The sequence below is a fragment of the Ambystoma mexicanum genome, chromosome 8 (assembly GCF_040938575.1).
Source record: "Ambystoma mexicanum isolate Mex_15411 chromosome 8, UKY_AmexF1_1, whole genome shotgun sequence".
Taxonomy (NCBI): Eukaryota; Metazoa; Chordata; class Amphibia; order Caudata; family Ambystomatidae; genus Ambystoma; species Ambystoma mexicanum.
In genome coordinates this window covers 1,453,603,201-1,453,622,812 of record NC_090929.1, presented here as the reverse complement: position 1 = coordinate 1,453,622,812, position 19,612 = coordinate 1,453,603,201, and the positions used below count along the sequence as shown (strand labels likewise).

The 19,612-nt window shown below is 45.1% G+C and overlaps 1 protein-coding gene across 1 annotated transcript in view; it reads right to left on the bottom strand.

Moving 5' to 3' along the window:
* KCNIP2 (potassium voltage-gated channel interacting protein 2) overlaps window positions 1-19,612 on the bottom strand; it is an 804,817-nt gene that overhangs the window by 386,569 nt on the left and 398,636 nt on the right. The gene's annotated exons all lie outside the window — the stretch shown is intronic.

The window sequence follows — 19,612 nt, the reverse complement described above, 5'->3', positions numbered from 1 at the left end:
ATATATTAACATAAGCTATGACGTGAATCAGAATCACGTACAGAGCTGCAGATAAGACACAGTGAGAATAAATGATTTGCCCAGGATCACACACTTTGGTTAAACGGTGAAACCGGGATGTGGACAATTTAAGCAACAGGGAACATCTTCCCAGGTTTAGCTGATAAACATATTTATTAAGGTTTGGCTTCGCATTTCATGTGCTTAAATAATACTTGATTTATAGCATTGCCTTGGAAGCAAACCACATTACATAATAAACTAGCCTTTCATATTAAACTACCTATACACTACATACATTGTCATAGAAATAAGTTGAGCAATACGAGTATGGCTTTAGTTTTATTCCCCCCCCATCCTGCATTCAAAGTTAACCTAACAAATCCCCCTTGGGTTTTAAAGCCTTTTTTCATAAAGCATACAACATTATGCACACTTATCACTCCCTCCCATTCACATTTCTAAAGGCACAAAAGTCCCTGCTAATGGCCCCCCTCCCTCCCAATGCCCTCTCAGTGCCCAATGGCTCACATTCGAATGCTCTGTTTACGCAGAGCAACGTGAGAGCCCCTCTGCTGCTTGGAGCTCCTTGGTGGGACACCTCACCCAGCAGGGGGACACCGCTCCCATTCTGAAAAGGTGCATGCTGAGTAGGAATCGCTCGGCACACATTGTCCTGCTAGCAGGACAGCCCTCCCGCTGGGCACCCTCATTGAGGTGCCGAACGGGAAAGGTGTCCCACTGATAAATGTACCTCAGCTTAGCTCGGATCTGGCGAGAGCCAGCCCATTGGCCAGCGCTGGTCACAGGCTTTGAAGCATCCTACACGCAGCACAATGTGAATCCCGGATAACATAACATGGGTTAACACACGTAGACCAGCATTACGCAGCCTAAGATCGCAAAAGTTGTTAATAAGGGTATACAAAGGGTAACCAGTGATTTCATTGCAGAACATACTAACCAAGCATATTTTTCAGCCTCGAATATTCGTTGCAAGGAAATACACTCACCATTTAAAAATGAGGAAAAAAATAGATGGCTGCTTTGGGAAAGGGGATACAGAGTTTAAAGACGTGGGGGTGGGGTTGGAGTCGAATGGAAGGCTGCGCGGAGATACTCGCTGCATTTTGCAGGTGAAATGAGTTTAAGATTTGATAACACATCTATGCTAAAAACATATGGAGCCATATGAAGCTGCACTGGGCTGTCGCCGTTTGTTCATATGCTAAACAAGCTCCAGGTGCGGCTACGCAGCACCCCAAGCTGCACACATCACGTGTTCAGCAGCAGCTCCAAGCGTCATTGATCACGTGCGACACACCTTCAGCCAGTGATGGCTTCTTAGCAGTGCTTTAAGTGGGATTGGAGATCGAGGGGGGGCCCTAGTTAGGGGGTGTGGCCTAAGCACACACGCCGTGACGAGAGCCCCCCTCGGTTCTGGTAAAAGTTGGAGCTGGGGCACACTGGCATTTATACCTTTGATGCGTCCAGCCCCTCCTTTTAAACAAAAGAGGCTCTGCGCGCCAAAAGTTGTGACACCAGTGTGCCCCAGCTTGCACACAGCAGGCAGCCCTTTCATTCAAGGAGCCCGCTTTAACCGCGGGCTCCTTGACTGAAAGGTCTGCACTTGATACAGGAGTAGGGCTTTTTCTAAACCGAAGTGCTGACACCTACAGGCAGCTAGTGTAACCGTGCAGCGTCTACACGGACTGCCTGCGGTGTCGACTGGCTGGGGCTAGTCAGGGGTGGGCTCTGGCAGGGCCCCGGCTCGGGAGCCTTTTCAGGAGACTCCCGGGGCGCAGGCCCCGCCCCGCTTAAAGCCCTTCTTCTTAGCCAACAACCACATGCATGCAGCGCCTTTTAGTTTTGCTTTAACTGCAACACCTTTGGGTCTCCAAGTCCCAGAAATCATAGTGCTGTTGGCTGATAATCCAGGCATGACGCAGGTGTTAATGCATGACAAGCTGGTGACCTGGCAGCCATGCCTCTTAGCAAAACTATGCATGACATCTATTGATTTTTCTTTTATAGTGTTCTTAATACCGGAGACCAGTCTCTAAGCGCAGAGCGGGTGCGTTGCTTTGTGTTGTCTTGCTTCCAAGACAAACAGGTTGCCCCTGAGCTATCTCCAGCCCCAAAATATCGGCAGGGGGGGGCATAAAGAAAGTGAAGTTCAATGAGCATATGTGCTTACTATACTTTACGAGAGTAATGTAGCCAATGTGTCTACACACTTTGGCAGGGTATCTTTTGAAAAAAAGCCCAGCTGAGAAGAGCGTGTTCATGGATGTACATGTTGAAAGATTGCATGCACTTGCCAGCCTTTGGGCCTCATCACGACTTGGGCGGTAGCCCTTAAATGTTGCTGTAACGCTATTACCGCCGCATTTCAGGGTTGGTCCAATCACGAGTTGAGCAGAAAGTTGGAGTGTTAACCCCAGTTTTTTGCTGTTGGTAAAAATCTCTGCCCGCTTTCATAGCTATTAGCGCAGCGCTAGTAGCGGCCAAAAACTCCATTGGGAATTTATCGCCTTATTGCTACTCGTGATCCGGTGCTAATAGCGCTGGACCGAGTAGCGGTAACATTATTTGCGTTGGCGGTATCCCAGTGTAATAACTGCCGGGATACCGCCAACCTCGTGATGAGGCCCTTTGTATGTATAAATCTAAAACCATGTATCCCAGCGGTGCAAAACACTTCCGAGGGCAGCGAGGGGAAGAACAAAGAAGAAATGAGGGGGTTTAAAGGAGGGAGGCAACAATCACTAAACATGCCAGAGGTTGCATAAATGACATCACACACCCAATGACGTCACAAGAAGTGGCATCACGCAGCCTTTTATCAAATCATTTCATAGCATACCCAGAGGATTCTGAGCGCTGACCTGGGGATCGAACCTGTGTTGCTCCGGGGTTCAAACCTGTGTTGCTCTGCGTCTTCTTGCTTCCAAGGCGAGCACATTGTCCCCGAACTATCCTCGCGAACCAAATGTAAACAAATTATTCATGACACATGGTTCACAACAGAAACTCCTATAGAGTCAATAACATTAAACCACAAATCTGGCCAACCTTGCCAGACACCGGGTGAACCCTGCGGTAGCCCCACAAATTAATGTCAATATACAGATTCAGAATACAATTGGAAATGGTACCTTAAATAACCATTAAACGTTCAGAAATGCTCCAAAGAAAGGGACTTTAACATACATGTCCATTCAATCAAAACTTCTTTACATCACAGGTACAGACGTTAATCAAATGCATTTCCGCTATACCTCCTTCATCAGGGACAGGTTGAGTCCTTTTCTAAAAGAAACTTAAACAGTGACTGAAATTCTTCATACTCAAAAAGTTGACCTTGAAAAGGGCCTCATCACCAATTGTTTCAAGCCATCAGATGTTTACAGCCACTTACTGCATTATTGTTCTGGGTTATAGTTCTCTGGGACTGTTGCCTCCTGGTTACCAGGCAACCACGCTGCAAGCATGCAACCCGCAGCGGCATCCAAAAGGCACTGGATTTACTTCTGCCTCTGTCTTTGTGAATTAAAGAAGTTTTGATTTTATCAAGATTTATATCAAAATTCCTTTTCTTTGGAGAATTCATGTTATTTGAGGAACAATTTCAATTGGTTTGAGAAACTGTATACTGAAATCGGTGTGTGGGGCTACCACTCGGGGTCCCCCGGTTTCTGACAAGGTTTGACAGATTTTTGATTGATTGACCCAATTATTGCCATCGTCTGCCAGTTAAAGCCTGTCATTGCGTGTATGGCACAGCATCGCATGCCCATCATGTTCCAGTTGTAGCATTATTTTGCCAGGCAGTGCCTTGCACCACAGTGCCAGCTTTGCCCCACCAGGCTTGGTAAATTTAAGACAGAGATAGAGGTGGGCAGGCTGGGGTTTGAGATAGGTGGATTGTGGGTGGTCCTAGGGGGTGATAGTGATGCGGGTAAATGGTTCAGCTTGTAATTGTTTTAACTGCGCAAAATAAACTGAAACCATTTTTGGATACCTAATTTGAGGTAAAGTAATTTTCCCATGATCACCCAATTTGGCTAATTAGATAACCTGGAATTGTAGCCCAGATGTTTGATTCAGTCTCTAATTTAGCATTAAGATCACATCTCCTCCTCCCTGATCTTATATATATGTAGACGATTTATATAGCGCAAACCTGACTAGAAGGCAACGCAGCACAGATCTTAAGTTGTATAGCAAAATACATTGATTTGCTCAGATTTGTAGTTTGCCAAGAGCAGAAGCAGTCATCTGTATCGGATCAAGCTGCCTTGTAAATCACCAAACCACATTATAAATCAACCTGGCAATATAAAATAAATCTTCATAATAAAAATGTGTTGGTTCAAAGGAGTATACGTCACTCCGTCGTTTTCCATAGAACACTTGCTAAAATGATGTATCTTTTTCATAACACTATAAATAACAGTTCTCGCTGTTTTCCAACTGAATGACACTCCATGTATATAAAATGGGAAGGATGAATTCCCCAGTCAGACCTGGTGGGATTCAAACCTGGGACAGGCTATAGAACGAGAAGTGACCAGCAACAAGCACTTACAGCGCCTAGCCATCTCCCTCCCTATCCATAGACAGTATAAACAGTGCCACTTCTGAAATGTACAAAAGTACTCCATGATAAGGGCTTTGCAGTTTGCAACTGTGACACATAAGATATGAAAAGAGGCAATTTTGCTAATTGAAAACGCCTCTCTCCCTCTCTCTCTCTCTCGCTCTCCCTCTCTCTCTCTCTCGCTCTCCCTCTCTCTCTCTCGCTCTCTCGCTCTCTCGCTCTCGCTCTCTCGCTCTCATACAAACACGCAAAGTATACCTGCTGGCACTTCTCCCTACACAGAATAATTCTGAAGATGCCATGCCAAGTTCGATTGTGGAAAATGTTCATATTGCTTATGCTCACGGATGCAGCTCACACTCCTGCCCTGCCTGCATCCTTTGCTTGTGTTGGCGGCATTCGCGCTCTTAGTTGTGAAGCGTCGAAGCCACATTGATTCGTATCAGGCCAAGATGGGTATGACCAGTGGTGGCGTCTGCTTCCACTGACAACTCCTAAATGACATTCCTGGGAAAAGGTTGAGGAGCAGTGAGAAGGTTCTTTTTGCAATAGTCTGAGGCCACCTTCCAGTTGCCAGAGCCATGCAAGAGAAATATCGAAATGATCTGATGATTCATGGAATGGCCTTAGCAACAGTTCAAGTCAGAGCCTGTGCATCATCTATGATGCTCTTTTGAACCCCCGAGCCCCTGTGTGGGGTACAGAATGGTTGCATAAGCTCATGTGCCAGCTTTCCTTCATAAAGTAGTACACAAGATCCAGTGGGGTTTGGGGGGTTTGTGGGTATATGCAAGTGGGCGGTGAGTCATGACAGAATTCTGAGCCACGGGAAGATCCCACGATAGTTGGGCCTTACTGGAATAGGAAGCCTTTTAGATATTCTTGTGAGTATAAATAGGTATTCCCCTGTCTTATGTTTTAATTGGGGAGAGCCTTCCACCATTTAGGACCCAGGTTGGTGGTTCCTTGGTTTGGAAATCCCGACTTGCCGTGAACATGTTGACCCGAGGTCAGGGGTGTTGCTAGGTCTGGAAAAGATCTTGGGCTACGCTAATGTTGGGACTGTCGGGACTCGGGGCTAGCTAGCATTGAGTTTGTAGCCCCTGAGCTTCTATCCAGGGGTGCAACCAAAAGACCCTGGGCTATAGCCCCTTAAGCCCCCCCACCCCCCCAGCAAAGCCTCTGCCTGAGGTTCATCAGCAGGTTGTAGGGCAGTGTGAGGTCGGACATAGATTTGGGTCATGTGACCCAACTGATCAAGAAGGTCCGAGATGACCTAAAAAATAGATGGCTCACTATGAATGGAAAGTAATGTAGACAGTAGTGACCATCATGAACCACTCAACATGGATCAGCGTTAAAACTGGTCACCCAGCAGAAGGGTCATGCAGACCTACAGCTGCGCTGCAACGCGTGCAAAGAGGGAGTGGGCACAGATGTGGAAGAAACACGTTAATTACACAAGTGGAAATGATGTAAGTGAAAAAACCACAAGCATGGGAGCACGCAATACACTTCAAACCTGTCCCAGGTGTAGATCTTCCATTAAATACGGTTCAGAAAAGAAAAACAATCAATCACACACTGGTAGGAGTTAATCTTGAGGAACAGACTAGCCATTGGCTAGCTAAGGCTGATTGGTGTTGTAGTGCAAAACATTTGGAGAGCCAAAGATGATGTTGAGAGAATGCAGGGTTGAGGGGGGTAAACATGGAAAGGCATAGTGGCTACCAAAGAGGAGATGGGATTTGAGGGGCCTCCATTTATTCCTGCTTATGGTGCTTTGACTTGGAACCACAGGAGAGGGGCACATGGTGCAGATGAAAGTTTGAACATCTTATTTTGCCCCGCGTGATCAATCAGAATTCAGGAATGGGCCCTTTTTACATCATGCGGTTGCGGTCCTCCCTAGTACACTGCTAAGCCACAGCTGCACAGGGAGGGTATCGGATCACTAACGCACGCCATCTCCCACCTCCCTGCACTAATTACAGGTATAGAAAGTACAGACAATCGGTCATTGATGAGTGATGCCCGATTGCTCCGTCGATTCTGATTTCTTTTCATGTAATATTCATCTGAGCCTTCTCCATCTCCGCCATTTCTCCTTGGTTCCCTTCAAGTGTGGATTTATTTCATTATATTAGCCTTCACCTCTTGTCTCGGATTCTGATTGCACCTCTCTGAATAATTGATAAGGCACTTCCAGCGCCCTGTGATCAATAAACAGTTCCTCTCTCCCCTCTGTCTGCCGAGCCTCCTGGATCACCGATACATTGGCTGCTGGTCTGGGGCGATGCACAGACAGAGGGGAGGAAGCAGTGGCACAGCTTCCAAGGTGAAGGAGCAGTGCTCTTGTGTCTTAGGGGGACTGGTAGCACTGCCTAGACTGACTGGTGTTTACATCTGGGCTAGAATATACAGGGGAAGGGTCTAGTCAAAGGGCCCTGACCTCCAGGAGTCCAAACTGTAGATCCACCAATGCCCACATAAATCCCTGTACTAAATAGATGTACAAGTAGCAAAACATGTTATCATTAGTAAAAAATACTTTGCTTTTATTATTCAGAGATTTTATTCTGAGATCCATTTGGTTGCTCTATTTTTCATACTATGGACAACTAGTCAATTGGGAGGAGTGAGGAATTTTAAGAGGAAGCATTCAGTGAAACCGCTAACGACGAGTATGATATGTAGCAGGGGTCCGTTCCATGCTACTCCATACCTCTCAATTCACTTGCTTTTGGCGGGTGTCGCGCGCCATGTAAGCAGCTCGCTCCCCCGCCAAGCCCCTTGCACGCCCATATATGTCAATGGGCTTTCACCCAGCAAAAACCAAATTGGGTGCTTTCAGCCACCCAGGTGCCACAAAACGTTGGGAGCTATGGCTACTCTCTCTCTCCCATGATCCCTCACCACTGTGTGTTGTACGATATGATATGATATGGCATTTGTAACGCGCCTATACACAAGTGTTTCAAGGCGCGACGAGGCAAGGAGGGAGGACAGAGACAACGATCTTACTAGGCCAAGTGACATTGAGATCGCGCAAGTGCAGGGGAGTGGCTCCAGCAAGTGTAGCTCCAAACATCTAAAAAGAAAAACATTGCAGACCCTTGACCTATAGGTATGACTGCTGTTGAATCTGTATGCGATTGATAAGGTCTTCCTGTACAATACAAGGCAAAGAGTTGAAAGGGAATAGCTAGGGGGATGAGATGGGAATGCCTAGGGCAGAGTCAAGCAAAATTAACATGAAGTGTTGTGCTCCTTTGCATTCATTTGTCAGTGTACGGTGTGAGGGGTCAGAAATGTGAGGCGGACAACATGGTCAAGACTTTTCATAAGGTGGCAGCACCTGCATGTGAGGCTATACGGAGTAAACGTGGTATAATCTGGCATAAGGATGGCCTGCGTGGGCATATGACGGCATCACCTGGCTGGGCATGAGAGCTTGCAATTTACATGACATGTCAACATCTGACAGGTGAGGCTATGGCCGTCATAAGATGACAGTAACTGGTCATATGAGGGTGTACTGGCATACGAAGACAGTGATCCTGGCAAATGCTGGTTCTTAGGGCATGTCATGTCCCTGGCATTTAAGGACAATGCTCCTAGCATATCAAGGAAGTACCCCAGAGAGTAACATCTAGGGTGCCTTTGCCGGTGCTGGAATGCCATCAGCACAAATGCCTGCTCCTGCCTTGCCTTATAACCCCCACTGGGGGGAGGGGAATGAATGTGGATGGGGGGGGGCAGGGCTGTCCTGTTACAAGAAATAGGAATCGCACAGCAAGTGTTCCGCGCTCGGGTTTGGAAGCTGCTACTTCCATGTTAGTAGATTCATGGATGCGTATTTCAGACCTTTATACCAGTGATGCCAGGATTATAGGCCCTGTGACTCCACTTCCTGTGATGTGTGGCACTTCCTGTGATGCCACAGAGTTGAAATGTCATGTGATGGCACTTCCGGTGATGTCATTGGCGTGTGATGTCACAGAGTTGAAATGATGCACTTCCTGTGATGCGATGTCACTTTTGGCACTCCTGGCAATTTAGTGAATTGACATCTCTGGTAATATTTAGGTGACAGGGTAGAAAAACTAAACATATGTTATCAAATAAATAGCTATTCACAAAGGTATTGCGGCAGGACATGTGGTCAAGTGGATACGTTGATAACGTTGGACACTGGAGAATTGGCTTCTCATCCTTTATTTCCCATTTAACTAAACGTGGCCAATCCTAAGCAATGTACCTGAGAATCCCTTCCTAACTACTAAAATTGGGAGAACTTACACTAGGCTAGGCCTATAATAGGCACTACTGCATCAGTGCAACAAAACACACACTATTCTGGTGTGTTGCACTAAACAAGTCCTTGATCCCACTTATTCTGGCAAATCTCTTCCTAATTATTAGCCAGAAGCATTTACCTACCTATCCCCCTGATGAAATCTTCAGTAACCTAGCATCCGAGCAAACATTTTGTACTTCCAAGGATTGTTGGCTCTCTGTATTTTAATTCAATTAATTTAGATTCCACGTCACGCGCAGGATAAGATCTGGCATAAAAGAGATGCCTTCTTTCCAAGCGAGACGGATCCCTCTGGGTGCGGGTGGGCCACTTCCCCCCTTCCTGCTTAAATGGACCTGGCTGGCCACTCCCATCACAGCCCTGACTGCATGAGAAGCAGCATGAGCCTGTCTCAGTCATGGACGTGGTTGTGAATTGCACATCTAGCGGGGTGGGGGGGGGCGCTCCTTTCCCTACTGCACATACGCAGTTCACATGCAAAGGTGCAGGGGCTCCCATGCTGGCTAAAGTGGCTGCCTAGGCATACTAAATTTGGTGTGCGAGGAACCATAGAGAGTGCTTGATATGCTTTCCTGTGCCTAAAGCGGGGTGAGTGGCTTGCTAGCAGCATCCCATCTGGTCAATTTTCAGGGAGTATAAATGCAGATCTAATTCTAAATATGAATATTTTTAGGCAAGGGAAAATATATCTTCATATGAATAAAATATGCATATATTTTTTAATACAAACTGTCTTTGTAGCTACCAGTTCCCGTAAATAAAAAGCATATTTTTTATCGTCCAGGCCACTATAGCAGCATTCCTGTGTGTGGAAGGTGCTGCGCGTGCCACTGCGCTGAACACATCGCTTGAGCAGTGCAGGTGGCATAACGCCTCCGGCACATACAAGCCTCACCCCTCCTATTTCTCTTTTTTGGGAGTATTGGCCTGACTTTAGGGATTAAAATGGGCAGGTAGGTAACTTCCTGGTGCCGTCAGGGGAAGTGAATGAGAGAGAAACTGTCCATTCTTACAAAGTTTCTGATAAGAAAGGCACGATGCTCACATCCAGGAGTGGACGCTCTGATTAGTCACTGCGGCACTTGAGTACATCTGGAATGGTTACAGTTCTCAATTGAATATACATATTTCATGACAGCGCGTTGAATTACTTTATTGTACGGTTTTCAGAATCTTAATAGGAACGCTGTTTAACAAATCAATAATGTTATTGCTCCCTTATGGTTACAGTATTGAGCCGCCATGTTTGCCCAGTCATTCTTTTACGCCGTAGCACGTACGTTAAATGATAGACAATAAAAGAGACGCTCACGCTGGCTGGCCACTCAAATTTCAAGGTGGATTTTTATTGGCAGAAACATTTCTTATTATCCGTGACAAACTCCAGTGTTCCTCCTCCTCCTGGGACTTCCCATTGACAAATCATCCACTACCGCCTAACAGAGCCATCTGCATCCGCCGGGCTCCAGGGCCCTGAGGCATTCTCTCACTGCTGGACCACTGCCACACCCTTCCTCCTTCTCATATACCCCTGATGCCTTCCTCTATGGCTGGACCACTCCAACATGACGCCAACCTCTGACCCCAGCTGCTCCCTCCTTCTCCAGGGCTGACACTGCACTGTCCCACTTCCAATCCCTCTGCACACCTACAGGCATCTGATGGATCCTCCCAGTGCTACATCTGCCCGTTCCTACACCGCTGATGAATCCTCCTGCTTAGAAGCCCAGCTGCAGCCTTCCACTACTAGGCGACTGCCAGATCCAATCCCTCCCAGAACACTCTTGCTTCTAGACCCCGGACACACCCTCACAATCCTGGATGATTGATGCATCCTTCCATTTCTAAGCCACTGTGTTCACATCTAAATAAGTGCCATGCCTCCACTGTCATTTCACTGAAACTTTCCTTCATTTACATGCTACTACCTATTCCCACTGGTGGCCCGCGGCAGCCTACTGTCGCCTTAGAGCCACTGATGCCTCCTCACAGGTCTTGAATGCTTCCTTCCCGCCAATTCAAGGGACATGGGTTGGTTCTTCCAGATCTGGACTACACCTGCCACCCTCCCACCTCAGGACAACCAGTACCGACTTCCACTTCCGTTGCGTTATGTTTGTAGTCCATAGCATGCTCTGCTCCGGGCTTATCTATAGTCTCCTGACACTGTAAAGAGACAAACTGGACAACCAATTAGACCATTCCACAGAACATGCCCTTGGAATACGCGATATAAATAAAATATCATTTCATTTCAATAAACCAGTCCTGTATACTCGTTTATGGACTGCGGCGTCTGTGACTTGCGCAGATGCAGCTTTCGCAGTCCCGAGTGTGTTCCTTTCCTTTTCTTTCCTTTGTCCCTCTATGACTTAATGAGTTTCAGGTTTATTCATGTTTCTGGATTAAAAGAGCACAAGAACCTGCAGCAATTATTTGAACTACTGGAGATAAATTGAAGTTTGTTGAGAAGGTGTCACGCATTCTTGACCATTGGCAGTAGCTTTGGTGGTAAATTGTTTTATTCAACTTTTTTTCATTTGCACAAATAGATTACATGCATGAAGATTCCATAAGGATTTGACAAGATGAGAGGCTTTTTTTTGGGGGGTGGATATTCAAAAGAAACGGAGTGCCAATTTGATGTGCTAACAGTTTGCAGGTGGCGGGTTGTTTCAAACAGCAAAATCAACTCATTTTTTTTATCTGAGAAATAAATAAGCCTTAACCAGCAGAACACTGACAGCAAAGTCTGTTCTCTTTTTCCCAGGTACGGACAGCAATGATGGGAAAACATTGCAATAATACCTGTCCAGCAGGCAACGGAAGAGGGATACGTGGACGCACCATACCTGCCAGCCATGCACTCTCCATGGTGTAAAACTAAAATAATCAGACTTACTCCTGGAAGCAATTTCATAAGGATACAATGCTGCATCACATGCATGTGCCGTGTGACTGATTCAGCCCCAGGTCTATGGACTTTTGGGGGTAGAGTTCTGCCATGAACATTCTATATTGTGATATTATAAACCTCAACGGTGGCCATTTTGTCAACAATCTAATGATAAAATTAGATAAAATGTGAAGGCATTATGAAGTAGACACAGAAAGCTGAATAAAGTCTGGGTTATAAACTTTTATTAAATCAAAAGCAGGGTTGGAAGAAGGCCTGACTTGCCCTATGCTAGGGTGGGATTTCCCTACCTAAAGGAAAATAAGGCTAGTCTTTGTCCGGAATTCCAAAGCACACGTCTGTCTGTGTCCAAAGCCTATGCTTGCCCTCACATCTAATTGTATACAATGTGCAGGGATGTCGGCATCAAAAGAAGTATTGTTCAAATAAAAGTTCAGAGCTTCTTCCAGCTCTTGGTTTGTTAAGAGTTTCCCTTCCCCAAGTTCAAAACAGTTCACAAAGCAATGGGGTTCCCTTCCCCAAGATTTTAAGTCTTTCAACTTTCCAAAACAACACAATTCCTTGGGACACGTCCCAACTCTTCTGATTTGGTTACCTTTCACCAATTTCATATAGATCAGTTCCTTAATTTCAGATCACACAAGATGTCCTTGCTTTTCAACACAGGCCTCTTTGTGGGTGCTTTCAGTGGCTTTTCCGTAGAGAGGTGCATTCAGTCTAGGTGCAGTTGTCGGACCACATGGTCCACCCATTACAGGTCACGCAACCGACACACCTTACTGGCTTCTTCTTTACAGGCACATTGCCACGGCTTCAGCTTTACAGAGGTGCTTGGCTCTTTCTCCTTTCACATCCTCATGATACTTTATCATTGCTTGTTTGACCACCATTCACTTATTGCACTTTCACATATTCTCCTGCCCTTGCCAATGCTTGTTTTCACAGGTTACACAGTTCTTTATACTCTTATGGCTATTGCCAATGCTTGTTTGCAAATGCTTACTTTTTCAAATTACACAGTTCCTTATATTCTCATGGCTCTTGCCAAAGCTTGTTTGCTAATGCTTAAATTACACGGTTCCTCATATCAGGAAGTTCCACAAACTTGCTTTCAATCAAATCAGTATTCGAAAAGTTTTTTTCGTTCATTTTCATTCAGATCAGTAGTCAAAAAGTACTTGTTTTCATTCAATTCAGCACTCATTAAAGGTTTTGCATGCTCGCCTGCCGCCTGATTTCCCCCTTCCTCGGTTGACTCACCGGTCAGCACTTACGGTGTTGCAGCAAGGCCTTTAGTCACCATGGGCTCCTTCTCTCTCATGCGGTGCCTCACTCCATCTCTGCAGCAGCTCTCTGTGGCTTCGCTCACATGATGCTTCTGCTGATGCTTCTCTAGCAGCTTGGGCTTCACAATGCAGCTTCGCCTGGTCACATAGGATACACTCTGCCTCATCCAGGGGCTCTCGAGCACTCCGTCCGCCACGCCGCCTTCCAAGAGAGGCTTGCTCTCGTCCAGCAGTCCAGAGACCTGCTTCCACAGCTGACTCCAATTTCGCCGTACTTCCTGCTTTTAAACCTCCCACCAGGCTGATTGGTCCAAAAAGGACTGGACCGCTCATTGCTGAATCGCTAGTCCTGCATTACTCTTGCTGGCCTCCTCCTCGTCCCAGTACATACATGGTGTTTGTATGTGTCAATAAAGAAAGGATGTGTTTCTCTAGTTGGTCTCTTCCTTGCCCCAGTACCAAATTGGTGTCCATTGGGGAATGTTTTAGGGGAATCATAGGGAAAGGATTGACAATAGCCTATAAAGGCTTGGGGGACATAGACTCAATGTGAAAGGGGAATGAGGGATACCATGTCTTACTTAAGGAAGACTCATCCCCACTGCCCAAGTCTCCCCCACCCACGTGATCCTCACTCACATATCCACCCCCAGGGTTAAGATCCAATGGTGACAGCCATTCACTGGCCACTTGGGAGGAGGATATATTGGGGAAAGAAGTGAGGACGCCCCCAGATTCCTCAAATTAATCAGACCCAAACATGCCTGACATGTGATTGATTCACTGTGTCTCCTATGAACGCTCATAATTAGTGTGCGACCAGCAGAAAACAATAGTAAGTTATTCTTCTTAAAAATATGTAATTCTGCTGGAATTTTGGATTCTTCGTGCATGTCATTTATTTGTACAAATGAAAAAAGTTGAAAAAAACAATTTACCACCAAACCTACTGCCAATGGTAAAGAATGTGTAGTGCCTTCTCGATAGACTTCAATTTATCCCCAGTGCTTCCGATAGTTCCTGCAGTTCGTTGTGTTCAATGAGTCTGAGTAGGCCTAGTGAAACTTTTTAATATCCTTCTATGAAATGCCAAGTGATGGTCAGTTAGGATCGTGGATACCCTCAGATTCATCTTTCAGCTGATATGCTCAAATCTTTTTTAAGAGCCATTCATTTCTAGTTGGTTTGAATTGATTTTTAGAAACACAATTGAAAAATCACTTCAACCAATTCAAGCAGTGGGAGAAGGATGTAGGAAAGCACGGTCTTCCGTGAGGCTGAGTAGAGGGCTAGCAAGAGGAAATTGATTTTCTGCATCTGTGAACATTGTCCTGATAAACAAGCACATCAAACTGTGAAGTAAGAGGCATGGATGGTATAATTCACCTGCTGCAGTGATGTTGGTTAATGTGGGCCGCAGGTTGAATCTAGATTGAGACAATTCAATGTTTTGAAGTTGATAGATAAAATAAGCTTTGCTATTGGTAAATATTGTATTTTTCTGCTGCCTTTGACACTGAGGCACGAGAAACGGCTTGCTTATCTCTATGGGATCAGAATTCAATACACAATCTCAAGCAGTGACAGTTGATTGTGGAGTGGCAGTGTGATGTGTTGCCATCTGGCAAAGGTGTGAAAAAACCCTGTCTCTTTTGATTTTTATTAAGTAAAAAAATGATGCCATAATTCCATATATGAAAGGGAAACCTGCCAAACAGATTCACCTTTCATAAGCTCCAGGCCAAAAGCAGAGTGTGTACTTCAACCCTGCTGCATCAGTATCTTTATTCGTAGCACCTGCTCTACCAGTGGCACAGAGCAGGTTCAGAGGCAACAGGTGCCCCGTTGACAGCTGCAGTGACACCCAAGACTCTGGAGGGCAGGGATTGCATTTACAATATGCAGCCCTGTTCCAAAACAACATAACTCTGAATATATGTTGTACTTGTGGCACATTAAACTGTAAATATACGTCATACCTGAGTTCGGGTATAGTGGCCAGCATCTCAGAGTTTTCCCAGCCACATCAAATGGATATTGCATATGTGTCAGCTCTGTGGGCTCATTTCAGCTGTGAAAGGGTTATGTGTGTTCTCCCAGACAGGATGGACACTGCCCTACTGACAGGGAGGTAGCCTGGCGGGGTACCTCTCGTTGTTTCTTTGTAAGGGCACGTAACACCCTTTCCCCTGCTCAGCCACTCCACAGGATGCTTGTCTGGGAGAAGAAAATAAGAGGCACATCTTTGATCATATTGAGAAAGGGTGAAGGCAGAGCTAGGATAGCCAGAGAGGGATCTGTACAGATTTTGGCGAGTTCTGTAATCTTGATTATCTCTGCTTCTCTTTATTGTTCCTGTCCCCTCCACTTCATCTGGAACAAAGCTTTTAGTGTGTGACATCATAAGGGAAAAGTCCACTCATTTCAAGACCAGGGACGGACCCCAAAAGGAGGCTAGCTTTAGTCCAATCACCTGGGGACTTTTGGCTACAAAAAAGAACGGGGCTCCCACCTCTTCTTTGAATCCTGTTGGTAATCATCTTGAAGCATCTTTGGATCACCACTTGAGAAGAGTATGCTGGACCCTGCTGAGAGAACAGTCCTCTCTAAAGTCCTCCAGTTGTGAGGTGGAGGCAGGTGTTCCAAGGTAGAGACACGCTATGCCCTCTAACCATTCCCAGGGACTATTGGGGGTGACCTCTGCTGCTGGAAAAATAACCTTGTCACTCTGCCAGCCACCCTGCTCCCTAGGACTGCACTGTGTTGCAGGTTCGCTGAAGGTATGTGTCAGCCTCCTCCATGTTTGGGAGCCTGTGGAAAGGATTGACATTGGCCCTTGGTACCCTGTAGTGGGACTCAAAGCACCTGGAAGCCAGAACAGCTAAGATCCCATTTGCTGAGCCGTAACTCAAGCTCACTCAACGCCAAGCAATGTAGCAGGACCCGAGCTGCCCCCTGGTGTTCATTGTTCTCTGATTCGCCGTCCAGTCTTTGACTCCATTTGCTGCTGCACCGCACAAGCAAAAGCATGTCATCGTCTCTGCTCGAATCACGAAGTATCCACTGCATTGCCTTGTTTGAGCCACTGTCGGAAACACCAGCTTCTTCATTGCTGCGCCTTTAAGTCAATCAACCCAACCCTGATGTTCCCCAAACAGCTATCTCTGAGCCCTGCATAGAAGGCGCTCACCTGTGCATCCTGGTACCTAATCACTGCAGTCGAAATGCGACTGCCGACTGAACCACCCTCCATTTGACCCCCTGACTTGATGCCAGTTTTCCGTTGGGCCATCGCCACTGCTGCATCCTCAACCCATGCCAACGCTTTGATCGACTTTAAGAAGTCTGGTTTGGCGCTGCTGAACGACCAAAAACTGCAAAGAAGGTAGTATTGATGGCTAACTGCTCCCTTGGTCCATTTATGGGCCCTATAGACTGGTTAGGTCATTTCGAAAGCTTTCTGCTTACAAGTACATAACCTTTTTAAGAACATTCAGCCATGATTCATTACCCAGAGTGCTGCATCTACTATCTTTGCTTATTTTGTGTTCTTTCCTCAGGGGTGGCTTTTATTTAGTGTTTTCCTAGTTAGTTAATACTGTACATGGTGTGTTTAATTAAAGTGTATTTATGTTTATAGAACCTTGATTGGACATTCCTTTATTTTGGATTGTTATACTTCATTGTTTGGGTTGCTACCTAACCACAGTCACACCCCTCTTAAGAGTATAGCCTCCCTCAGCCCACATTACCACAAAAGTCAAAGGGGGTATATCTCTTGACTGTGCTGCTTGTTTCCCCTTCATGATTGTGTTGGCTCTTTGTTTTTAGAAGTGTGATGCCTCAGTGGGCATTTTAGCCTCTACTCACCCACAATACAATGCAGGGCAGAAGCCAATTCGTCACAATGTTCCCTCTAATTATTTTTCTCTAAGTGTGGATATCGTTGCTTTCGTGCGCACATTATTTTCCATGTACAACTGACTAACGAGGTAAGCCATTTTGTAAGCATGCATCGTTCGTGAGCTATCCTCTTTTGGGAGAGTTTGGAAGGGAATTTCCCCAACCACTGCAATTCTGTACAAATCAGTGTAAAGGGTGCACCTTGGAGCACTTTTTCCAAATGTATAGGCTTCAGAAAACAAATATTTTACACATGATTATAAAGACTTCTCTTCACACAGGTTTCAAGATGTGCCATATTACCTTGCAACAGCACTCCTAAGCTGACAAAAATAAGTGTATGCACAAAAAAGCATTGTGTGCTGAATACGAACAATAGGTTTAGCCGTTGCTCATTCATTTGGCGACAGTGCTCAGAGACAAAGCAGAAATTGTTTTATGCTCATTGAAGTAAACTCATGTTTATTGCAAACACAAATATCAGTTATCATAACTGGTGTGGCTAGCAAGAAATTCAGACATGATACTTGCCAATGAGAGTTCATGTGCCATTTTAATGAAGTAATTCAGGGACCAGGAGAACATCGCTCTCATGGTTTGCGTCAGGGTGATTTTTGCATCACAATAAGTGCAGCACGAGTGTGCCAATCAGAATTCCTGTGCATCGACTTACCATAAACCTTATATTGCCCTTTGAACAGAGCACTAACAACACTTAGTAAAAACCAGCCTTACAGCTAAGAAGCATACATATCACCCTTTTTTACTCTGCAAAAATAAGAAAATGTGCCTAACAAAAAATGTGCACACAAAAGCCCCACAGAAAATGGGAAACAACAAACACACATGAGCATATCCCTAAAAATGACATTCCATTGATATTTACGAATCGGTGAGCAGCAAAGGAAGGAAATCAAATAATATAACTGCCCAATCTCAAGAGGAATTTTAAGGGGAAATCATAAAGTATCCCTATTGGCAGAGCTAATTACTTTTTTACTCCTTAAAAGATCATTTGATTTCAAATAGGGAGGACAATGTTATCAGAGTCCTTGTTGTATCGCTTAGATGGGAAGTGAAATGACAGGGCACATAATACAGCCTATAGTTTTGCCCACCCTTCCTCACCACAGCCAGGATGAAATTCAGGAAGAACCTTCCAGAGCTTTCTCCTGGGGCCCCATTGAAGGAAATCACACAGATTTGCCTTTTATGTTAATAACAACCATACTCAGAGGTACAGCAGTTGGATCACCTTCTCCTGTAACTATGGGCCCCTCTTCTGCAATTCACTGTTATCAGTCAAACAATATGCATGGGAATGCTGGGGGCACCAAATAGAGAACACGTGGTTATAGCGAAAAGCCCTCAGCAGTAGGGCATTGCAGAAAACAGAAGGTGCAGTTTCCTTGGCTGCTACTAGAGTTTTCTATCCTTTAATTAAAAAAACAACACCCTTAATTCACTACACTGTACTGCCAAAACATCTGAATTGGATTTTGAAGGTTGCTCATTTGTTCTTCTCCTCAAAGAGTCGTATCCTAATCTCTTTCAACACCTCCAACCCGCCCAGTACTAGTTGATGGGCTCTGTAAAAAAGTGAGCGATTGTATGACTGTGATATTTATACGCACAATACTTTGCAAGCAGAAAACATTATCATGAGCAGTTTAAGAAAATGTCATGAAGCTGCATACACAAAATAATTTTGTAGTGCACACAATTATTTGCAGCACTCTAATATTGTTGGGCAGGATTTTACAAACTGTCAGTAAAAACATGTTTGTATAGCACATAGTTATCCTTTCATTTGTTAAGGTGTATGTCCAATGGAACTCTGAAAACTTGTAAAGGATGCAGATTGTGAAACAAATATTGTAGCTGTCGGAATGTCTGTTGCCCTAATGCTGTGCATGAGTTGTGCCATGGATGTTCCATACCCATAATTGCTTCCAGGACAAGTAAATGATTTTGCATTGTTGTTCTCCACTTGTAGGCTAAGGTTAGCAATGCTAAAGTAATAGAGGATGATCATGACATATGCCTACTCAAAATCCTTAGTGGGTAAATTAGTATTTGAGTTTTATAATGTGTGATTTACAGGGGTAACGCTTCAAACCGCCTGTGTGATTTATGTACAACAAAGAGGAAGCATGGGATGAGGTACCTGTTCAAAGTGTTCTGCTTACATGCAGTCAGTATATGATACATGAACTGACAGTTGGGTTACTTAGTGTGGGTGATGCTTTTGCTAAAACACCATGACTAACAAAAATGTTGGTGCTTGAACGTTATTCATAGTACAACCCACATAAAACAAGTGGACTTTGGTGCACGTTTGTGATAACCTTTTGCAGAGTCAAGGTTGTCTGGAAGTAGCTAAATGTGGCCTGGACTGGAAGCTAGTCATAAGGTATACGTGTGGCAGTGAAGTACAGGAGTCATGGGTGGGGGGGGAAAGGGGATTTGGTTAATATGTGCCGGTATATCTTAGTTAGATCTTCTGTTCTTGGAGCCATATTTTCATATACGTTCTTAACCTCTTAAGGGTGCATTTGGTTTTTAGGTTTTGAAGGTCAGCA